This window comes from Athene cunicularia (genome assembly GCF_003259725.1).
Source record: "Athene cunicularia isolate RWA chromosome 1 unlocalized genomic scaffold, athCun1 chr1_part1, whole genome shotgun sequence".
Classification (NCBI taxonomy): domain Eukaryota; kingdom Metazoa; phylum Chordata; class Aves; order Strigiformes; family Strigidae; genus Athene; species Athene cunicularia.
The window spans coordinates 69364381-69385561 of NW_020799091.1; the positions used below are offsets into that span (position 1 = coordinate 69364381).

Genomic DNA, 21181 nt, shown 5'->3' on the forward strand with positions numbered 1-21181 from the left:
GGTCTTCATCTGCCTCTATTGATGTCTGGATTTACTTAACACTGCAACTGCTTAGTATAATGTGCCTTTCAGAAATAGAGTGTAATCAGTACAGCAGTGCATATCAAGCCTATCTAGCGTTAAGTGCCTGACTTTGGTGTCATGATGCCTGTTCTCAGTTGTATGTGTTGGGGAGTCTGGCAGGCCTGGGAAATAAACAGGAGATTAAATTGCTTCTTTGATTGTGGCGATCGGTGCCTAGTGAGATGGATAGCTGCGGGGGAGATGCCAGAATTCAACCCTAAACCCAATTGTGCTGCCCCTGTTTATAATGCAGCTATGCTCTTTTCCTATAGGCACTTCACCCTACTAAACTGGTGTCAGGCATACAGGATTTCTGCTCATGTGCATCCTGTAGTTTTTCCTACAGTTCTTTTATCTCACTGCCTTTGAGACCAAATTTGTCCTTCCCAGAGTGCTTAATGAAATCAGAGGCGCTTTGCTGTAAAATTTTCATGAATAAATGTATATTGCTCTAAATTAATACTTTTGTTTTAAGTGTTTAAAAACTTCTGAGTTCTTCCCCTAATCTTGATGAGAAGTATGAGCCCACAGATAGCTTGTCATAGCACACTGCCTGGCATACCCCAGTGTTGTCCTGGCTTGCAGAGCAAGCTTTTGCATTCAAGATAAATATATTTACAGTGAAGAAAGAAACCGAACTGCCATCCTGGAAAAAAAACCAAACCAACAAGATTATGTAGAGGATGAAATCAAACTTGCTGCTGCCAGAAGAAGCTGGGGCAGTCTGCAGGCGTACGCAGACGCACACAGGCGTGCCTGCGCGATAGAGCAGGAGCAAGCGAGCCAGAGGAAGCCTGAAACTTAAACTCCTCCTGCAGCTCTGCATCTGCTCTGAGTCACTGGTATGACTCACACTGACAGTGTTCACGTTAGCTAGCGTTCAGATGGAGCAGCTCTGGCAACAGAAGAAGCAGGTTATATTATTGATTACCTGCTGCAGCAGACGGTTGCGCCAAGAATTCTTTTTACGAGCACAGATGAAAGAGAGGAGGCTCTGTTGAGCACCGTTTTTATTATTGTTTTCTTAAGGTAAGAATGCCTGTTACTTACTAGAGAAGGATAGGAAGGGGAATTTAGAGCTTGTGAAGGCAGAGTCTCTTTCTGCTCCTGCTTATTCTCGGAGGACCTTGATCTTCGGAGCTGCGTTACTGCAAAGCTTTGTCTGACTGTTTGCAGTGCCATATGGAGAATCATATGGCTAATGGGCAGTGCATGTCCTAGGAAACAAAATAACTATATTCTCATTCATTGATGTTATGTAAGGCATGGCAGCCATGTTAAGGACAGAAGACCTCTTTCGAAGAAACAGTGCTGCTAGATAGATGGTAGGGCAAGGAAAACAACTAGTTTTTAAGCAGCACTGTTCTTTGGAGAGCACTGCCATTCTGTAGTTCTTGCTTAAAACTAAATGTACTGACTTCTGAATTTCTGTGTTAATAGAATAAATACCAGTGGCATTAGAAATAGCAGAATAATTTTTTACGTTTAGAATCACAGTGTTGTTTTGCCTTCAGCATTCAGGCAGGGAGTGTGTACGTGCTGTGATACGTGAAGTGGGTGGATGTAAACAGTTTCTTCAGATACTTTAAATGTTATTTCCAGATATTGGGGTCATTTTCATTTTGTGCCACTAAATGCCCACATATATACATATCCTGTCCTGACAATTGATTATATGCAAAAAGTGGGACATATTCTAGTTAGTGTTGACATTTGAATAAGCGATAAAGCAGTTTTTTGAAGTGGCTTTATTGCTGTTTTATTCAGTCTGGTGCTATAATTTTAATACAGTCTAAACTGGAATCACTTATTATTCTCATGTAGAATCCACTGAATCTTGAGCCTTTGCTGTACTCCCCACAAGAGGCTAAATTAGGGATTTGGTTTCTGAAACACAATAATTAATTTATCTTAAATTTATTTTTCTTTCATTTCATTCCCTCCCCCCCCATTCATTTGGATTTGCAAGGCACTTTAAAGTACATCTTACAGTGAGGTTGGCAGCTGCTCTTAGTAACAAGGGAACCTGGCTACTTCTGTATAGTATTTTCAGAATGAAAGAATAAGGATATTTTCAAAAACTGATGATTTACTATCTTACTTTTCAGCTACTTGGAACTACATTTCCTTGTAGAATTTACATTAAAATGACTACTGTCTTCTCTCAAAGACATATAGTGCTGTAGTAAGGTCATTTAAAAATTACACCAAACTTCATGTGGTTGATCTGTTTGCTAATTTATAGCATTCATTCATGCACAGTGTTTTCATTACTATGAAATAACTAGATTTGGTATTAATACCTTTTTAAAAAAATATTAGGTTTCTTAATAAAATGGAAAGTAAGGTTTATTAGTTTATTATACCACTTCTTGTGGCATCTAACTTGGAAAACTGTAGTGTGAGAGAAGCTTTTAAAACAAGGTCACTCATGGATGCCTATCTCCTAGAGCAAAATTTTGGTGACTAATTTTAATGATTTATGTTTCTATTGTAAAATATTTCTCATGTTACAGCATTATAAATGCAAGCTGGTTTAAACAATGTTGGGGTTAGTTTTAGGACTGCTCAGTTAACAAAGTTCTGGCACATGGCAGTCTTTCCCTCCCAAATCCAAACAAGTCCAAATAAAACATTTCTTTACAGTCTTTTCCATTAATTTATATCTGAATTATTGTTTTCTAAGATCGTGTGTCAGAATTGTATTTGCCTTCATGTTTGCCTTTAAGTATGTATGCTTTTAGAGTACAAATTCTGTATTATGTCAAACCAGAGCAAATAATTTACGATAATAAAACTCAATTATCTTCAATTGAGTTTACATAATTCTTTATTAATGTGTTGTGGGCACAGTTAAATAATTAACAGTTAACATTTTGGAAAGAAATTTCAAGAACATGCTTAACATCTAAAAACCAGGATGAGAGCTTCTGAGTCAACACAACCCCAAAAGCAGCCACTCCATCCTACCTGTCCATAAACTCTGTGCAAGTGTTGACCACTAGAGAGACCTCCCTCTGATTCATCTCATTCTCCTGCTGCCTGCTATGTCACTCTTTCGGCTGCTGGAATGCCACAAAGTGAAGCAGAGCATCAGCTGAAAAAAGAACAAAAAGCCCAGCCTTGCAAGATAACTGGACAGTTTGTTTTCTGTGAGTTGGAAAGCTTCTGAGAAGAGCTAAAGCAATTTTAGTGGTGTTTGTTCTGATACTGTCTTGATAAGTACATGCCGCCTTTTGGATATATCAAGAAGGCACAACTAAAATGTAAATATCCAAGGCAGGAGAGATTGTGCAGGGAAGTGATCATAACTTTGTGTTAAGTGCAAAGGAAGCAGCTGCGTTTGATCCTTCTGTGCAGGGATTTTGTAATAAGAATAATAGGGCTTGCCGGAGTCTGGCCTCTAGACATCTTGGAAGTTAGTTTTTGTTGCTTTAAATTGGCGTTGTATCAGGCCGTAAAAGCAACACATAGCAGAAGCTGTTGGGACCATTTCACCTGTACTTCTGTGTGAGAGTTCATTATCTCCTTGGCCTTTCTTTTCTGTAGTAAATGTTTGTTATTTCCAGCTCACTGTTCTCCCCTCCTGTTCCTAACCTACAGGACATCACCTGTGCTTGCATGCCTGGTTTTCTTGTCTCTGCATTACCACAGAGCCATGTTTTGTTATCTCTGCCCTAGCTGAAGCTTTTGCAGACTTCCTGTTGAAATTTAAGACCCCTTTTTTGATTCTCACTTCAGCTGCTCTACTGTAACCTGTTCAATGATTCTCTCCCCTTGGTAGGTTTTCCACCTAGGCAAGCCTTAAGTGGTGCAAAGCTCATGTAATTCAGCTCTTCCCTTTTGCTCCTGTGCAGCTTGCGTTGCGAACAACAGGTGGGATGTTCAGCCGTCCTTTTATTTGTTTCTTCCTTCAGAAAACCTGCTGCTTTTTTCTGTGGCTTCCTTTGTGGCCATGCCCTAACTGTGTTATTCTGAGCCCTTCGTCTTACTTCCTGGCACTTGGGAAACAACGTTGCTGGATTAGCTCTGATCTCTTACATGCTCTGCTTCCGCAGTCCTTGAGCAGAAGTTTTGAAACGGGCAGTGCCATGGTCCTTGTGCATAGTGTTCTACCTCTCCCTGCTGTGGCAGGGGGAAGTGACTGCAGGAAACATAGCTGTTGCTGTGGGTAGTAAGTAGAGAAATGAGTGGCATGGAGAAAATAAACATTTCTCCAAAATTCTTGAAGCTCTGAAACCTTTAGTGGGAGGGAGCATTTACACTCTGTTACGCAAAAGCTGTGTCAGCGATGATTTATAGCTTGCCTTGCTAAATGGCTGGTGAAGAGCATGGGGGAAATCCAGTCTTGTTATTGAAATGAATTTACATGAGTCATTTTTAATATGGGTGATTTTTTGATTGTATTACAGTTTTACCTATTGATCAACCCAAACTGCAGCAGTGCTGTATCAGATGCTGTTTTACACATAGTAGAAGGTGGTCTGTGAGCTGACTAATGATTTTTTTTTTTCCCCTCCAAAAAAAGGTTGTCATATTTTCTATAGTGATTTGCTATTTGACATTACTTTCTGAAAGAGGACTCTGCAGAAAAGGCAGCAGTATATTGGTGTTTCTATAGTACATCCTTGTGTCACAGAACAGCACCGCATTTCTGTTGTCACAATAAATTTGAAAAGAAGTGAGGGAAAAAGTTTGAGGGTTTTTTTAACAAGTTTTTATCTCTTTTTTTTCGAATGTTATAAGCAAGCCCCTGGAAACTGGAGTTATATTGAAATAAAGTCCTTTTGTGAGCAGTATGAATAGCACTGTTTGCAGTACTGAACATTGTATTTGTTGGAGAGCTCATCTTTTTATTTGAGAAATTTTTAGAAATTACAATTTTTATATCACTTGTTTTGGGGGTCTTTTATTTGTATATGTGCATGCATCTAAAGGGTATCTGCTTTTTCCTGTTTTCTGAATAAATTGTCTTGTCTGGATTAGATTAGTTGCTGTTTTTTTAGAGGAAGGGAAGAGAACTGTTAAATCTTCATTTATACTGTGTCCTGAAAAGCTCTTCACTTAATCCTGGAGCAGTTCAGGCAGGACACAGAGGGAGACGGTGAATGCATCCTGTTTGCCATGGAAGGCCCAAACTGCTAGAGGGCTCCCACTTCATTGCATTGCATGAGGTTTTGTATCACACAGAGAAAGTCACAGTCTCAATTTTTGTCTGTTGAAACCTTTGTGTATTTTTGAGCATGTGCTAGTTTCAATAAGGAGTTATGGGTGTAGCCTATACTGTCAATATAGCAATGATGATCCTTTCATTTGCCTTCAGGGTCTGAGTTCCCACTTGACTAGTCCTTCATGACTACGGGTTCCCCTGCCCTGCTCTGGAGTCAGAGCCAGCGTAAGGATGCCTTTAGTTCCTTTTGCTCTGATTAAATGAGATTATGACCTGGATTACAATGACATGTTACTTCTGTGCTGAAGCAATGCAGAAATCTGGGATTAACTCAGTTTTAGTTTGATGCTTCATCTTTTAAAGCAGCAGAGTACCTCTGACTCTGCTGTGTAGGTTTACATAAATGGTAGTGACTTTGTAGGTTTGATGTCTCACATGACTCTGAATTGATCTGTGTTCAGGTGAAACACAGTTTAAAATGAGTGAGTTCATGATCTTTAATTCAGATTTACTTTTTAGATAAATACTTGCTAGTGCCAGATGGCAGAGCTGCTTACAGCAGAGGTGGATAACAGAGCATGTCCATTTCTGTATGTTACTTGTGTAGCAAATCTGATTTTTTTTTTTTTTTTTAAAAAGACAGCACTGCAACATTCTAGATTGCACTAAAAAGCCAGTAACTCCATCAGGTTTCCTGTGTGTGATAGGTAAGTGTATTTTAAACTCCATATTCCTGAAATAGAAGAAGCTATAAAAGATTTCATGTTTCCTTTCAGAAGTAGACACTAATGGTCTGACTTTGAAGCCAAAAATTTGTTGAGTCAGCAGTGTGCCCAGGTGGCCAAGAAGGCCAATGGCATCCTGGCTTGCATCAGCAATAGCGTGGCCAGCAGGGACAGGGAAGGGATCTGACCCCTGTACTCAGCACTGATGAGGCTGCACCTCGATTCCTGTGTTCAGTTTTGGGCCCCTCACTACAAAAAGGACATTGAATGACTCGAGCGTGTCCAGAGAAGGGCAACGGAGCTGGTGCAGGCTCTGGAGCACAGGTCCTACGGGGAGCGGCTGAGGGAACTGGGGGTGTTTAGTCTGGAGAAGAGGAGGCTGAGGGGAGACCTCATCGCCCTCTACAGCTACCTGAAAGGAGGTTGCAGAGAGCTGGGGATGAGTCTCTGTAACCAAGTAATAAGCGATAGGACAAGAGGGAATGGCCTCAAATTGCGCCAGGGAATATTTATACTGCATATTAGGAAGCATTTCTTTACAGAATGGGTTGTTAGGTGTTGGAATGGGCTGCCCAGGGAGGTTGGTGGAGTCCCCATCCCTGGAGATGTTTAAGAGTTGGGTTGATGTAGCACTGAGGGATATGGTGTAGTTGGGAACTGTCAGTGTGAGGTTAATGGTTGGATTGGCTGATCTTCAAGGTCTTTTCTAACCTAGACAATTCTGTGATTCTGTTTTTTCCCTGGCATCAATGTTATTTCTGTTGGGCAACTGGGGGGGCTTCTCCTGAGGACATATGGACCAATATGGTAAAATGTTGATTCTTTTAATGCACATAGAAGGACGTGAAAAAAATAGTACCATATTGACAGTGTCTTCTGTTGTTTCAGGAAAGCTTACAAGAAGAGCTCTTTGAGCTCTGTATGTTAGTATGGAGTATTTGTATGAAAAGGATTGCATTCCAGGTATTACTGTCACTAAATAGTATTGTGACTGTGAATACATGACATAAAAATGCATGCAGCTGAGCTGGCTAGAATGTCTTTCTGTTATAAACTCTCTCTCTCTCTCTCTCAATGTGGGTGCCTGGGAAAAGTTCATGAAATTATTCTCTGTTCCTGAGATAAGTGGATGACTTTCAGTTGTATTTTGGTAAAGAGGAGGTAGTGAGTAATAGGAAGAATGTGGCCTTTGTGGTTTTGAAAGATAGAAAGATTTCTAATTATTGTCCCATAGCTTTGTAGACTCATTGGTGAGAACATATTAAAAACACTGATACAGGACAGTGATTTTACACACAACAGTTGCATGGAAAAGTGAGTACTTTTTTGCCAGTACATATGCAGTGAGGTGGTCTTGCAGACTAAGCCAGATATTAACTTTGGAAAGAAAGGCTACTGAGGAATTAAAGGGGATTCTTCTTGGCTGCCCTCCTCCTCCTATGAAGTCTGCAGTTCAACTGGGGAATAGATGGGAACTGGGACAAGTTTGAGCTCGAATTAATGAATTTCAGGTAAATTGCTTGTGATATTATATCAGAAAGTAAGTTGAGAGTGCTTATGCTTGCTGATTGGCCTTTTTTAGAATTTATAATGTAGTGTATGCATTCATACTGTCATGTAATTTGCTTTTTCCCAATATTATATATTGCTTTTTACTGGACCAAAGCAGATTAAATGACGTTTCAGTCTGAAATTGGTCTTGAAGGGATGTGGTGTCTTCTAGAGGATCCTATGAGAGGCTCTACAGAGATTTGCTGTCTTTAGTGAGTGTTCACAAACAGTTTGTACAATCAGTTTATCTATAGAACTTTCACTAAAATACATGAAAGTAGTCACTTTCAGGTGTGGGCAATGTTCTAGATTAAATAAAGAAATGGGAATTGAATTGAGGGGAATTGTGTTTGACAGTGTTTAATTCGTGCTTTGAGGACCCAGACCTGCGGTCTCTGGAGCGAAACCACCGCTACCGTTGCAAGAGGTGCTCAAGAGGCTTATTTTGGTGAGCTCCACAAATCCATGGCTGGAGGGATCAGAGTAAAATACAGTCAGAAGTGTCTCCTGTGCAGCAACCTTAATTTGTCACCTTTATTGCTATGTGGTGAAATTACATCCTTTATTGTTGTCTCCCTTTTACCAACATCTTTTGCAATTGAATGCACACGAGTATTATTGCCCTTTAAACTGATATGATCTGAGACTGAATCAGTTATCTGAGGAACTCCTCTGTAGTGAAACTGCAAATGCCACCCAGGAGTCAGTTCCTGTGGGCCTGAGTGGGCAGAGCGAGTCGTGACTTTGCTGCCTGTGGGGCAGGTTGGATTGTGAATGGCAGAGAAGCCTGTGGGCAGGAGGCTAAGGTAGCAACAGTCCCTCCTGGCTCCTACCATCCAGCCCTCTTCACCTCCTCTTCTGCCATGAAAGCCCCATTTCTGCCAGCTGTTCTGTGGCCCAGAGAGGGAGGTGGTGGCAGTTTGCATGGGGCAGTTAGTGTGTTTTGTTTTTCCCCCTGAAGAAGAGCTCTCTCGCAGGATCCTTTTGAAGATGCCCTGTCATTTCAGTGCATAGGGGTAGCAAAAAGGGTTGAGCAACTTCAGGTACAGAGAGGAGCAGGAGAGGGGACCTGATTGGGCATGTAGAGGAATAAACATATTTGCATAGGGAGCACTTGAAGGAAGCAACTGTTGTTGTGCTTGGAAGCCATGGGAGGCTGCCAGTGTTCGTGTGTGTGTGAACTGAGGAAGTGAGGTGCTTGGCTTCAACACTCATGGTGTCTGAATTTTGACTACCTTGTAAATGCTTTGCCTTTTTTGTGGTGTGCAAGTATTTCCTAATAACTCAAGAAGAACTGAATGTTCTTTTCTGTGTTTGTTATTGGGTTTTATATTTCAGATATGTAAACAGCCTTTAATTTAATGGAAAATAAAAAAAATCACAAGGGGCCACTGGTAAGATTTTATTGAGGGCTAGAAACAATTTGGCACACATAACAATCATCTCTAAAACTGGGGGTGTCTTTAAATATGCATTTTAGGTAAAATCTAGCAACAAATGGAGGGCACAACACTTATCAGTGAAGATCTGCTTAGCTGATGTTTTATTTGTGATAACTAGCAGACAAGAACTCCAGTAATTTGAATTTGTGAAGATTTAATACTGCTTTCTGTCACGAACAATACATATAGGGAAAATGGGGGACAGTCGTTCCTCCCTAGCACAGTGCTTACTTGTCACTAGCAACATTCACAAACCTCTAAAAGTCTTCTAAGAGAAAGAAGGGAGTTGGCAAATAGGTGTTTGGAAGGACTGTGGTAGCTGTTGGAGAGTGTAATGTTTTGCAGCATTTATTTTTTGAAAGTATGACATCTTTCCCAGCTTTGCTACAACTTGCACTTATTTTCCCCATTCCTCAGCGATTTCATATTTCTGGGACCCAAGAAAACAGCATTTTCCAAGTAAACGTGACTATTTATATGCAAAAATTAATAAGGCAGCCTAGATTTCCCCATATTGTGCTGCACATTTGATGGCTAGAGTGCCCAATGTTCCAATTCGCATCAGCTCTCAAGTTGCTTTTGGGTGTCTGTAAAATATGTCTGTGTGACGAGGTCAGTGCAATGGATCACCTTAGAAGGAAAACCCATCTTAATCTCAATGACATCTCATGGATTTATGTAAAACTGAACACACTCAGAAAATTACAATTTCGTTACAATCCATGAAGATAATTTTCACGCATTACTACTCAGATGTTTGGTTTTACAATGGGATATTTAGCCAAAAACATAGCCTCCTGTGATAAAAGAGAGCATGTGGGCATTTGGTAGCTAAGAAAAATGTGTCTTACTGTGACACTAATATAATAAATGAAAGAAGGGAATGAAAATTTTAGGTACTGGACACCATTCTTTTACTGTCAAAAATATTACAAAACTGTTCAAGTTGATTCACTGTGGCCTTGGGTGTTCTTCATACACCTCTTCTACATAAGCGTGTAGTAAATGGTTGGATCAATCAGGCTTGTAATGGCAATCCAGGACTTCTCTTTAGTATTTAAAATAGAATGTGAAATACAGGATCCACTCAAGCAAATCAGTTTGACATTGAGAATGTATTTTATAATCTTTTCCTTGCTTTCCATTTTGCAGGACAGCACTCCTTAGCTAGACTGACTTGTAGAGGTGTGTATGTAACGTTGAGGAACAGACCTAAACGTCAGGACATGCTGTGGGTTGTGGCTCCGTGTTTGTTCAACATAAGGAGGTACTGGCATGTACTATGATTTTCTTTCCATGAAAATCAGTTGCAGAGCAAAGTTAATTGTGACTGTGTTTCTGCCTGACACAAAGTTGTGACTCATTCAGGAACACAGCCTTAGCTTTAGGAATACTAAAGCACTGCTGCAACTGGTGATACAGATACAGTCACAGATGTGTGTTTTATTTCTTCCCATCTGGGAGCTGAAAATAGCTGAAGCTTTAATGTTGTGAAAGTACAGGTTGCATACATAATGCAAGCAAATCTGAAATAATTCTGGGGAAGTCAGATCAAGACAAGGCAAGTTTCCTCTTTTTCTGCAAGGCATATTTTGATATAATGGTGATAGCATTTTTGTAAGTTAGTACTACAGAAGGAGTTGCCATATTGATCACAATAATAACTTGCTCAGAATGCAGAGAGTTTATGTTCTTTAAAATCCTGAAGACTGGTGTTTCAAAATGGGGTATATGAGGGAAAACTTCAGGAAATAATACATGGTTTGCAAAAGGGTTTAAAGAATGTTACATTTTATTTGCCACAAGGCAGAGATTGGACAGAGCACAGCAGGAAACAGTATATTCTACTTTCTGTCTTCTTGACGTTTGGGGTCATAACTATCTTGACCTAGAAAAAGAATGTGCTGCCTGGGTTTATAGGCTGATTATTGGAAACTTGAGCCCTTAAAATATGTTTACAGGAAATGTCTTCTAAGCTACATGGGGTCTGACAACTTTGAGTGTGGTTTAGTTTGCAGTTCTGCTGTCATGTGGTTCATTGTCAGCTGCTTGTCCACTGCAGAGAGGTTCCCACTCCTCAAATTTGCCAGCATAAACAGCAAATATAGTCCGTCCCCAGCTTGGTTCTGTCAGAGTGCTTTGGTTTAAATTGTACCTTTTGCAGACTGTTCTGGTTCGCTCTATTTTTCTGTCCAAGTATTCTATGTGGTGGTGGGGGTGTGTGTTTGGTTTAGGTTTTTTTTTAAGTAAGTTTAGGTTGTACCAACATGTTCAGTTTTGCTGACAGGTAGGAGGAGGGAAAAGCAAGGACAAACAGTGGGAAGCAGTAGCTTAGATTGGCTCAACTCTCATGGAAATAGTATGTCTGTTGGACTGTGCCTGGATTAAAGCTACCAAAGCCAGCCTCTGGGCAAAGTAGCTCTGTTTTTCTCTGTTTAACTAATGGACAAAATCACACCTGGTGTCATGGGTTGCAGGTACCCTTCAGAGAAGTTGATACCACATTTAATTGCAAAGGAAGGGGGTTAGTTGTTCATTCCTCTCTGAAGTGATTTAGCTGATGTCCAGTGAGTGAGAAAGAGGGAAGGAGGGAGGATTGAGGACGAAATGAGAGATTTTCAGTAGGAGCATGTACACTCCTTGTCATTCTTACCTTGGCTTTGTATCACACTTAGAGGTTTCTCCACAGGGAATAGTGTCATGTGCTTCACTTTCTGCATTATTTAGGTATAATGGTGTGGCAGTTTTAATTGAGAACTGGTGTTCTCAGTTTGTATGGTAACTCTGGTTGCAAGTACAAGCAACTGGGAAAAAAAAAATCTCACTATATATCATTTCCTTACAGTAAAGGATCTGAATAGCTTTTAAAATCTGGCAGCAAGCACCAAGGCTTGAGCTGCCATCATCAGCCAATTGCAAAACAATTTCTATGTGGTTTTAATTAAGCAAAACCATGCTGCAGTCTTTGAAGAAACTTTTTTTCTATAATCATCATTTCTTGAAGCAGAAGGCCAGAGGCAGAACATGCCAAGAAGCTGGTGCTCCGGTGTGGTCTGCAGTAGAGAGTTACCACACTCTGCCATTGTTTTACTGCTATTCCAGGGCAATGTAATTTGTAAACTACGATACATGATGAAAAAGAGGGGCTTGAGTTGGTGCCCAGTTAGATTCCTCCATATGCAAGTGACATTGGACTCTCAGGGCTTACTACTTCAATTTAGTTGTTACAACTAAAGCTAGCACTTTAGTGGTTCTTAATCAGGTACCAAAGCACAATAGAATCGTAGTGCAATTAAAAAATGTGATTGTGTCAAACAGTAATTTACAGGCAGACTCTAGTTTTGAAAAAACAAAGTTGCTTTTAAAATGGGGTGCAAAGCAGGAGGGCACCTGTGGGAGGACAAAACTTGGTGGAGGATTGGTAGGTTGGATTTGCCTTCTCTGCAGAAGTTGCAATATTCTTCTAAAAATCACACTGATGGACTGATTTTAAAACACGTCGTTCTAGAATGTGTGATTTCCGGTGTTGCAATGCAAAAAGGATGTGACTTCCTGATGGTAGTGAGCAAGGTACAAATACAATTTACCAGCAGAGAAACTTGGTGTAGTTACTAGGTCGCATTGGCTCTATTTTACAGTTATGTGAGCTCAGCCACAGAGATGGAGAATTCACTGTGGCCACAAAACTAGTAATTTTCTGTTACAGGGTTGTAAATAGAACTTTTAGATTCCTTTATCACCTCTGCCATTTTCATTTCTTCATTTTAAGTGAAACAAATAATAATTTACCAGGTTTAAGGAGTTATATTAACTGTCCTGAAGGTGAATGGTGGTATAGTGTATTACAAGCTTGTAATGTAGCAGGTCCATTATATCAGCCCTTCATCTTGTGACTGTGGCTGGCTGTGACTTGCTTTGTGAATAGCTTTCACGGTGTCTAGGAGCTTTCACAATACATGCCCTGCTTTTAGAATGAGAAAAGAAAAAATAACTATACTAAATAAATATAGTTGGAAGTTATAAAGGATACCAAATTGGAACTTTGTGTGCCTTCACTGAATTTACCAGATAAAAAAATTATTTAAAATAGTAAAAAATGACTTTGCCAAAAACTATTGCATGTCATGTTTAACCCTGAAAAGAGCTCCCATAATGACAGTTGTGTCTCTCCTCATTGAGGAACTCTCCAAAAGCCAGGGTAAGTAAAATGCTTTGTAACTTCTCATCTGAACTGACAGTCACAGACTTGAAGCTTAAGTTTGTTCTGCCTTCAGCTTGGACATTGAAAGGAGAAAAAAAACTTGAGCTGCTTTATAGGCCACTTCTGCAGAGAGGTATAATTTTGTAAGAAATTTTAGATGCTTTGCTGATGAGTGTGTAGAAGCATAGGGCTGGATGGAGTTTCCTGAGTCTAGTCTTCAGACTGGCGTGATGCTCCTTTTACATGAAAACCAAGTTTTTCCTTGTCTAAACTAGCTTGCTTGGTTGCTATTATTCCAGTTAGGTTAGTTATTTTGTTAATATCCTATTTATCTTACTGTTTTTTTTTCACCTCTCTGATGTTTAGCTCTTGCCGTGTATTTCTGGAGAGCAAATTTTAACTCGCCTCAGCCTCTAATTTGCCAAGCTTAATTTCTTGGTCTGCTCTGTGGAGGCTGACTCTCCATTGTCCTCATAAGACTTTCTCTACATGTGTTACAGACTGAGGTGAACAGTTAAACTTCTTGTAGCCAGTGTTCCTGACTCAGATTCATTGCTGCTTTTTGTACTGGAAAGAGCAATTGGCTGGTACAACTTAAGACTATCTGCCGCCTTTTCTGTCTTCATTATCTGACATTGAGGTCTTTGTTCTTGGGTTTTCTTAATGCTAAACTACCAATTTGTAGCAGAAGTTCTTCTTGTTTGTCTGTAGTGTGTCTTTTTGTTGTAGTGCTTTTTAACTTCATCTTATTTACTTCAGTCCTGGCTCTTATTTGATAGCTTTGCTTTTCCTGATATCTACATATAGCACTGTAAACTGATTAATTGCATCTTAATTACTTCATCACAAATCTGTACATTGTTTGCTTTATGTATGAATTTTCTGTGAATTTAATGGTTTAAGCAGCAAAACTGCTTAAACTGTTCAATATATTTTTCTGTGAATTAAAATTTTAGCTTTCTTAATCCTCCTGTATATATTTATATATTTGCCCCGTCTATATATTTTACTAGAGAAGTATCTTCTCCACATAGGATCCTGTTGCCTAGCCACAGTTTTGTGGTACCACGATCAAAGGTTTCTAACATGGACTGTCATAGCAAAATGGCAGATACTTCAGGTTAAAAATCATATTTGTCCTGAAAAGCATAGTAGTTGAAGAGCTTTTGTTTTGGCCTTAAGGTAAAAAATTTGATCGATAGAGTTATTTGCTAACTCCCAGGTCTTTATTGAGAGTAAACAGACAGGTGAAGGTGTGAAACTGAAAGATCAGTTTGTGTGGTGCAATGGTTGTGCAGTAAGCAGTTGCTTACTTTTTTTTTCTTTTTTCATTCTGTAACTCTTTTGGAAATGCAAAATAATTGTACTACTGGTTCCAGTGGCACCCGTAACAACAGGTAGTTCAGCAGTGGAACAGTTTGCCAAGAGAGATTGAACAGTTTCCATCCTTGGAGGTTTTTAAGACACAACTGGATAAAGCCCTGAGCAGCCTTGCCTGATCTAAGACGTGATCCTGCTTGGAGCAGAAAGCTGGACTATCCTTTCCAGCCTGAATTACTCTGTAAAGTCAGATTCCACTACCTCTTGCTGAGGAATGGATTCCCTCTTGGAAAGAGATGGGTAGTAGAGGAATCATTAAGCAGAGTGTGCTGAATGCAGTAGTATGCCTTTGCTGGGTTTGGTTTCAGCTCTTCTGTAATGTCTCAGCCTGCAAGATGCTGTGATGCTGCAAAGGGGCAATCGTGCAGCTAGGCTACATGGATTCACGTAAATTCTCGTTTATTCTGACAGGTTTGTCATGTTACTTGAAAAAAAGAAAAAAAAAGGCTCTATCTGATGTGGTCATGTCTGGACTATAGCAGGAGATAGTAAATTCAGTAGGACCACATTAGGAAAAGCCTGTGCCTTGCCTTCAGGGTCAGAGGCAGAGAAGGTGAGCTAGAGTATTAAACTGGCAGCTCATTTCCCATCAGATTCATCCACATTTCATTCTCCAGTTTGGTCCCTCATCCTTATGCCTGACTTTTTATATACTGTGTGTTACTTTGCTTCTGGAGTGAGCGAGCTGGTTCCATGGACTGCTCCCCCTGTGAACAGCACTGGGCCAGGTTTTGTCTGTGTACCTCACCTTGCCCGCCGTCCCAGCAGGTTTTGCAGTATCCAACACCCCATTTGCCCTCATGCCAGGATGCAAGACAACTGCTTCTGGTTTACCAGTGTAAAGCACCATTCTGTTGGGTTGCAACACAGCTCTTGCATTATTTCGGAAACGGTAAACCTGAAAATTCAGAAGAACAGTACACTCACAAAATAATGATTGTGTCTTAAGATCACCATGGGAACTGAGAAGAGACTATGGGTGAAATGTTGAGTACTGTGTGACAATTGCGTTAGGCAGAACTGAGGCAGCCCTGGGCAGTGTGACGGGGAGCCTCCCCCTGCACCTCAGGGCCTCACTCAGGGGCTAACCCCAATAGCTGGTGGATTAAGCAGCCTAGATGTTGGATTGGGCTGGCTACAGAGGGAGCCTAGGAAGGCTATGGCTTTCTCAGGTTAAAGTTAACCTTCATGTCTAACTACCTTACTTTCCTGCAATGTGGATTGTGTTTCTGTTTGACAGTGAACTTGGATAAGGAGTCTGTACTGACTGATTTATGGGATAAAATGTGCTAGGCAATGTCTTGATTATACTTCTTGAAGGGAAAAATACCCATTAAGATACCTATTATTTAGGTGTGGTGAGTGATGTTTAGGTGTGGTGAGTTCTTTGTCATGATGGAAGAGCTATGGGTGTTGGCAGCAGGAATGAAACTCTTGAATCTCTCTACCAGTGGGATCTGAATTCAGTCTGGACCTGCAGGAAGTAAAAATCGTTTGGGGGTCTGGGTTCAGTTGTTAGCATTTCAGTTTCGCGGAGCATCCTCTTGGGGAAGGAGTTGCAGTGCTATGTGGCAACCACAACTGACGGCAGCTGGAATGAGCAGATGGGACAAGGTAGCTGAGTTGAGAAGTTATGCTGGGAGAGCTCAACTGTTGCTGGTGACATGAAATAGCTACTTTACTGAGCTTCCTATATCATAACTGCACTGAGTCTTTTACAGACTTAATAGAAAAGTGTTTTAGTTAAATGCAGTGTATTTTTGTTAATATAGTAGAAGGGAGATCTAGATAACAGTCCTTAAGTGTTAAATGTTACAGTAACAGTACCTGATTCTGAAATTTCTCTTTTGGCTTTATTCTTGTGTTCTCATTCCTCAGATGTGATCCACAGTCCAAATTCTGTTTCACATAGTAAAGGAGCTATGTTACAAAATGTTAACACGGTTCATTTTTTACAAGTTTTTAGTGATTTTTTTTTTAAATTTTTCCTGTATTTATTGCTTTCCCCCAACATTTTTTTCCTGTACTACTAGCTGGTTTATTTGGGTCCAGTCAGTCAGAAACTGTTTGTTCTATTTGTGTCTTTCAGGCTTTATTAAAAAAGAACTGAATGCACATGCTGAATTTCTTCTGTGGAAGATGGAGTAAGGTAATAAAATTTTAGTGATTGCTACTATAATGTGTGATGATCTGTGACAATGAATGCAAAGGTTCAAAGATTAAATAAATCAGAGGCAGATAAAGCAAAATGAATTTCAGCCTCAGAAATAACAAAGTGCTGACAAGATCCTATGTTCTGGTATCAGTGGCATGCTTACCCTGTGTTTTGTACTGTGGCCAGAGGTTTTCTGTTATCATTGAGTGTATTGTCCACAGAAGCTAGCGGCACTGTCATTTGTTCATCTTTGTTTCTGGAAGCTTCCGACATTGAAAGTACAGCCCATGCTGAAACGCCGGTATTTGTCACCTGTTTCCACCATGAGAATGAACTGGTGGTTCTTTAATTTTCCTCCCTTAAACATCCTGGATCAACAGAGATGGAGGAAGGCAGATCTGCCTCACTGAATATTTCTGCAGCATAGAGCAATATCCTGAATCTTGTTGGGCACTTCACAAACATTTGTCAGGTATTTAGTTCTCCACAGTGAAAGAGCTACTTTAAGTCCTGTGATGTAGCAGGGTACAGAGGCTGATGTTCACATTACTAGGCCCTGAGGTTAGTGTGTCCTGGTGGGGTTCCTGTTAGCAGAAGACTATTTTGAGACAACTCTTCCCCACTCGTTTCCAAGCAAAGTTCAGTAATAGTATTCCTCTTGCTTCCTGTGGGTCAGAGCAGCTGCTGGTGATACCATGGACTGGGTTATTTAACTGGGGCAGAATGGAATATAGTGCACAATGGGATGCCTCAGAGGCTTGTGTGTAATTTTTTACTTTCACCATCTGGAACCATTCAGTAAAGAATAACTTGGGAATCAGACGTGCACTTACAGATCTTTCTTGATCCTAAGAAGGCAGGGATGAAGTTGCCACCAGCAAATTAGCATTGCCAGACTCTGTAGTTAGCTTTACTGTAACTTAAAAGGAGTTGCAGTAATGCTAGTGATTTATATCATCTTTCTTTCTTCTATTAATCATTGTCTGCATTGGAAAAGATATGCCTGGGGCAATTCTGCATCTTCATTCAGTTCAGCGCTGTTCTTGCTGAAGAAATTAAAAGATAATTGTCATTCTTCCCCAAGACAGCTATGATTTCTCCCCTGTGGGGTCTGTCCCCACACTTTAAAAGAAATCCATAACAATAGAGGGAAAAAAACAGCATTTGGGGCTCCCCTACAGGGATAGCATGTCATCCTAATTAAATGTTTCTCAAATATGACCCAGGCTGTGCAGTCAACTCCATATAGACAGATCCCACTGCTCATTTGAAGCTTCGTGCTAGGTTACGTTTGGAGAGAAAATAGGAAAGAAAGAAAAGAGAATGCCACCCACTTTTGTTTGCTTGCTTGCTTAGCATTTTGGTGCATATTTCCTTACAACTGATTTGGATTTAGTGGTTTCATTACAAGTCAGACTTAGTTTTGCATATATAAAGCTCCACATAACCTTTTTTTGATTGAAGCTACTTAATGTGTGTGTATAAAACAGTTTCTCTCCAGTGGCACCATTTTTAAGAAGCAGTCTCTGCTTTCTCTTCAGTCGGCTCTCTGGGTGTCATCTCCAGAAAATGTGCCCTGCTAAAACATATACTGTTATAGGTGCCAAACAGAAAAACTGCATGAGTGACTAATTAAGGAGAGATAATTGTTATTAGCACAGCAAAGCTGCTTTATGATTGTTGTTGTTGCTTTTACTGCAAGTTTACTGTCGGCTTTTACAGTTTGTTTTTTAACAAAACCCAGCGTTCACTAGTTTGTTCCTTCCCTTCTTGCTTTTCCTTTTTTTGCCAGTTTGTAAAATAGAAATGCAGAGCAAGCCATGTGTGAATGCATGGCTGTGTTAAATGCGCAGTTGATCCTGTTTCTTAGACCATCATGTTCATCATCCTCTTGTTAGTGCCAGATCAATTGCACACACTGTGCTGGATTGGTATGCATAATTGCAGTAACTACATGTGCAGTTATTGCATAATGTGAGGCACTTGGCCTTTCAATTATGTTCTGTATTCCATTAGGTGTTTTTCTGACTGCTGATTCTAGTCTACAGAGTTAACCGTGACTTAGGCAGTGAAGACAAAAATGAAGGACTGAGTTTGAATATTTTAAATGAAGGCATAATCAGATTGAGTAGAGCCTGAATGCAGGGAGAAGGACAGAAAGAAGGGTAAAAGATACATGGCTAATGACAATGGCTGTAGAGAGCACAGGGTCAGGGAGAAGGAGGCAGCACAATTTCAGATATTTTAAGTGTCTGGAGACTACAATGATCTGTGGGTTATTACTTGTTTTCTTTACTGTGATGACTTCTGTCTCTTATTTAACCTACATTATGTTCTGCACAAGCACAAAAATTAGGAATTAAATGCTACTTTTACTTCAAGGCATTTAAGGTGTTTGGAATGTTATCCTGTTCAAGCTTACATTCTATTCAGTAACATTAATTTTACTCCTGTGTTTGCATTTTAATTATACAGCTGTTAAAGTGTTCACATTACAAAATGTATAGTAGCTAATTGTTAATAATCTCAGCATTACCCTTGGGAAGATACATAGATGAACTACCATAGAGTCATTATGATTTCAAAAATAATTGTTTCACTGAAACATACTGATAGGATTAATGCTTAATCTGAACCATCTAAACCAACCCTTAGCATCAGCTGCCTACCATACTACTTTAATTCTTGGAAACTTCACATATGGATCATTTCCTAATGCCAGTGATATTTTTCATATACCTAGGAAGATAAGATAGGAGGTGACCATGCAGGTCCTCAAGTCCAGACCTCCATACATCAGAAGGTCTGGACTGTGCAGTACAAACACTTGCCAACTCTTTCTATGGTCTCCAAGGCTAGGTGGGATATAATAGCTTGAAGCACTGTAATAAAAGCCAAAAATCTCTAGTGGTAGTATACTTCAGACTGGGGCATTGCTAGCATGTTAGTCTCTGCAGAATAAATACTAGAAAAGCCTCCCAGTTATTTTTAGCTTTAGGGCATGGTTTTTGATAACTTTTGGGATGGCATTGTGTATGGGCTTTAAATACCTGAAGGTCAAATTTTCAAATATGTATCTTTAATCTGAACTGGGACATCTCAGTAAAAGTTCTTTGTAGACACTGAACGCCTGCAGCCCTTGGTGAAGTCAGGAGCAGTTGTCAGTGATCCTAGGTCTCCCAGGAAGTCATGTCTGTCCTAAAGTCTGCATCAGGAGAAATCTTAACTTTTCTGTCCATTTCAGTAGGACTGAAGCTTATAGTTAGGTCTGTGCTCATGTGCTTCCCCTAAGCTGGGTTGCCTTGCTGAACCAGAGTTTATTGAGGTGCCCCATAGGTGTTAATTTAGATAGAGCCCAAGTAGAAGTTTTTAGCCATGATATTCAGAAGGAATCTTGTCTGCCTGTTTTGAACATTGTGTGACATGTACAGACATTACAAACCTACTTCTAAAGCACGAGGATGCAGAACTCACACTGCTGCTGTTTGAAGAATGAATCAGTAAGTGTCTTAAAATTCAGGCCAAATTTGTCTGAAGGAAGCAACATACACAACCTTTTAACAAGATGGTTGCTTTTAGCTCAAGGCATAGAAATGCCAATTTTGGTGAAAAAGCTTAAAATTGCAGACTACAGGAAGTTTTGTGTGCTTTTAAGGTATGTTTTGCAAATGTTTTGCATGTGTATGTCAAGCTGACAGAGATATGAAAGTGCTGAAACAACAAGAAAAGGAAAAACAGCAAAAAGGTTCTTACATCCCATTGATCAGTTTTCTTGACCTGGATAGGGTATTTATCCTTTTTAAAAGACTTTAAATTTTATCAAGAAAATCATGCCTCAGCCCAAAAACTTTTCCATATGTAGCATGCTTAAGTAAGTCTACATGAACATATTTTAACACTTTGTGAATATAAGAAATTATACTTAACGGTGGGAATCTAAGATACTGTGTAGCTCTTAAAGAGGTTTGTGTAACAGAGATCCCAGAAGCATCTCAGATTCACACTGGGGTTGACCATATCAAGTTGAGCAAGAGCCCTAGCTATATCTTGCCGTATATGTTGTGATTGTGGAGTCTCAGGAGCTTTCAGGAAATCTTGAGTATTTTACTTATCATTTCACATAGCTTTTTGTAATCTCAGAAACAGCATCCAGTTTTTGCGTCTTTCGTATTTTAAAAACAAAGAGACTTTCTGTCTGTCAGAGTGACTTTTTAAGTTGTTGTATTGGGAATTCCCAAATTGGGAATTTCTTAAAGGTACCTTTTTTTTTTTTTTTAATGTGAAATTAAAATATACATCCATTATTAAGATTTTTTTAGAGAAGTTTTATTACTTGATACTATTGAATGTTATATATATCTCTAAGGAAATGGAAAATATGATCTAGGCAACTTCAGGCTTGTTAATTTGACCTTAATAACCTTAGAATTTTTTTTGAAGGAATGAATAATTAAAGACATGGGAGTTGAGTGGAAGGAGGATGAAACATGTTCT

At 39.7% G+C, this 21181-nt stretch overlaps 1 protein-coding gene across 19 annotated transcripts in view; it reads left to right on the forward strand.

Moving 5' to 3' along the window:
* The first annotated feature begins 841 nt into the window (after nucleotides 1–841).
* Nucleotides 842–21181, forward strand: part of INPP4A (inositol polyphosphate-4-phosphatase type I A) — a 97653-nt gene continuing 77313 nt past the window's right edge. For 6 of the 19 annotated variants that reach the window (XM_026859620.1, XM_026859676.1, XM_026859667.1 and 3 more), the window contains exons 1-2: nucleotides 843–1092; nucleotides 16622–16681. The gene's annotated coding sequence lies outside the window, so the exon portion shown is untranslated. Of the gene's footprint in view, nucleotides 1093–5872; nucleotides 5941–10200; nucleotides 10219–16621; nucleotides 16682–21181 lie in introns of those variants that run through there. The other 13 variants (XM_026859685.1, XM_026859657.1, XM_026859712.1 and 10 more) reach the window with 7 other exon arrangements.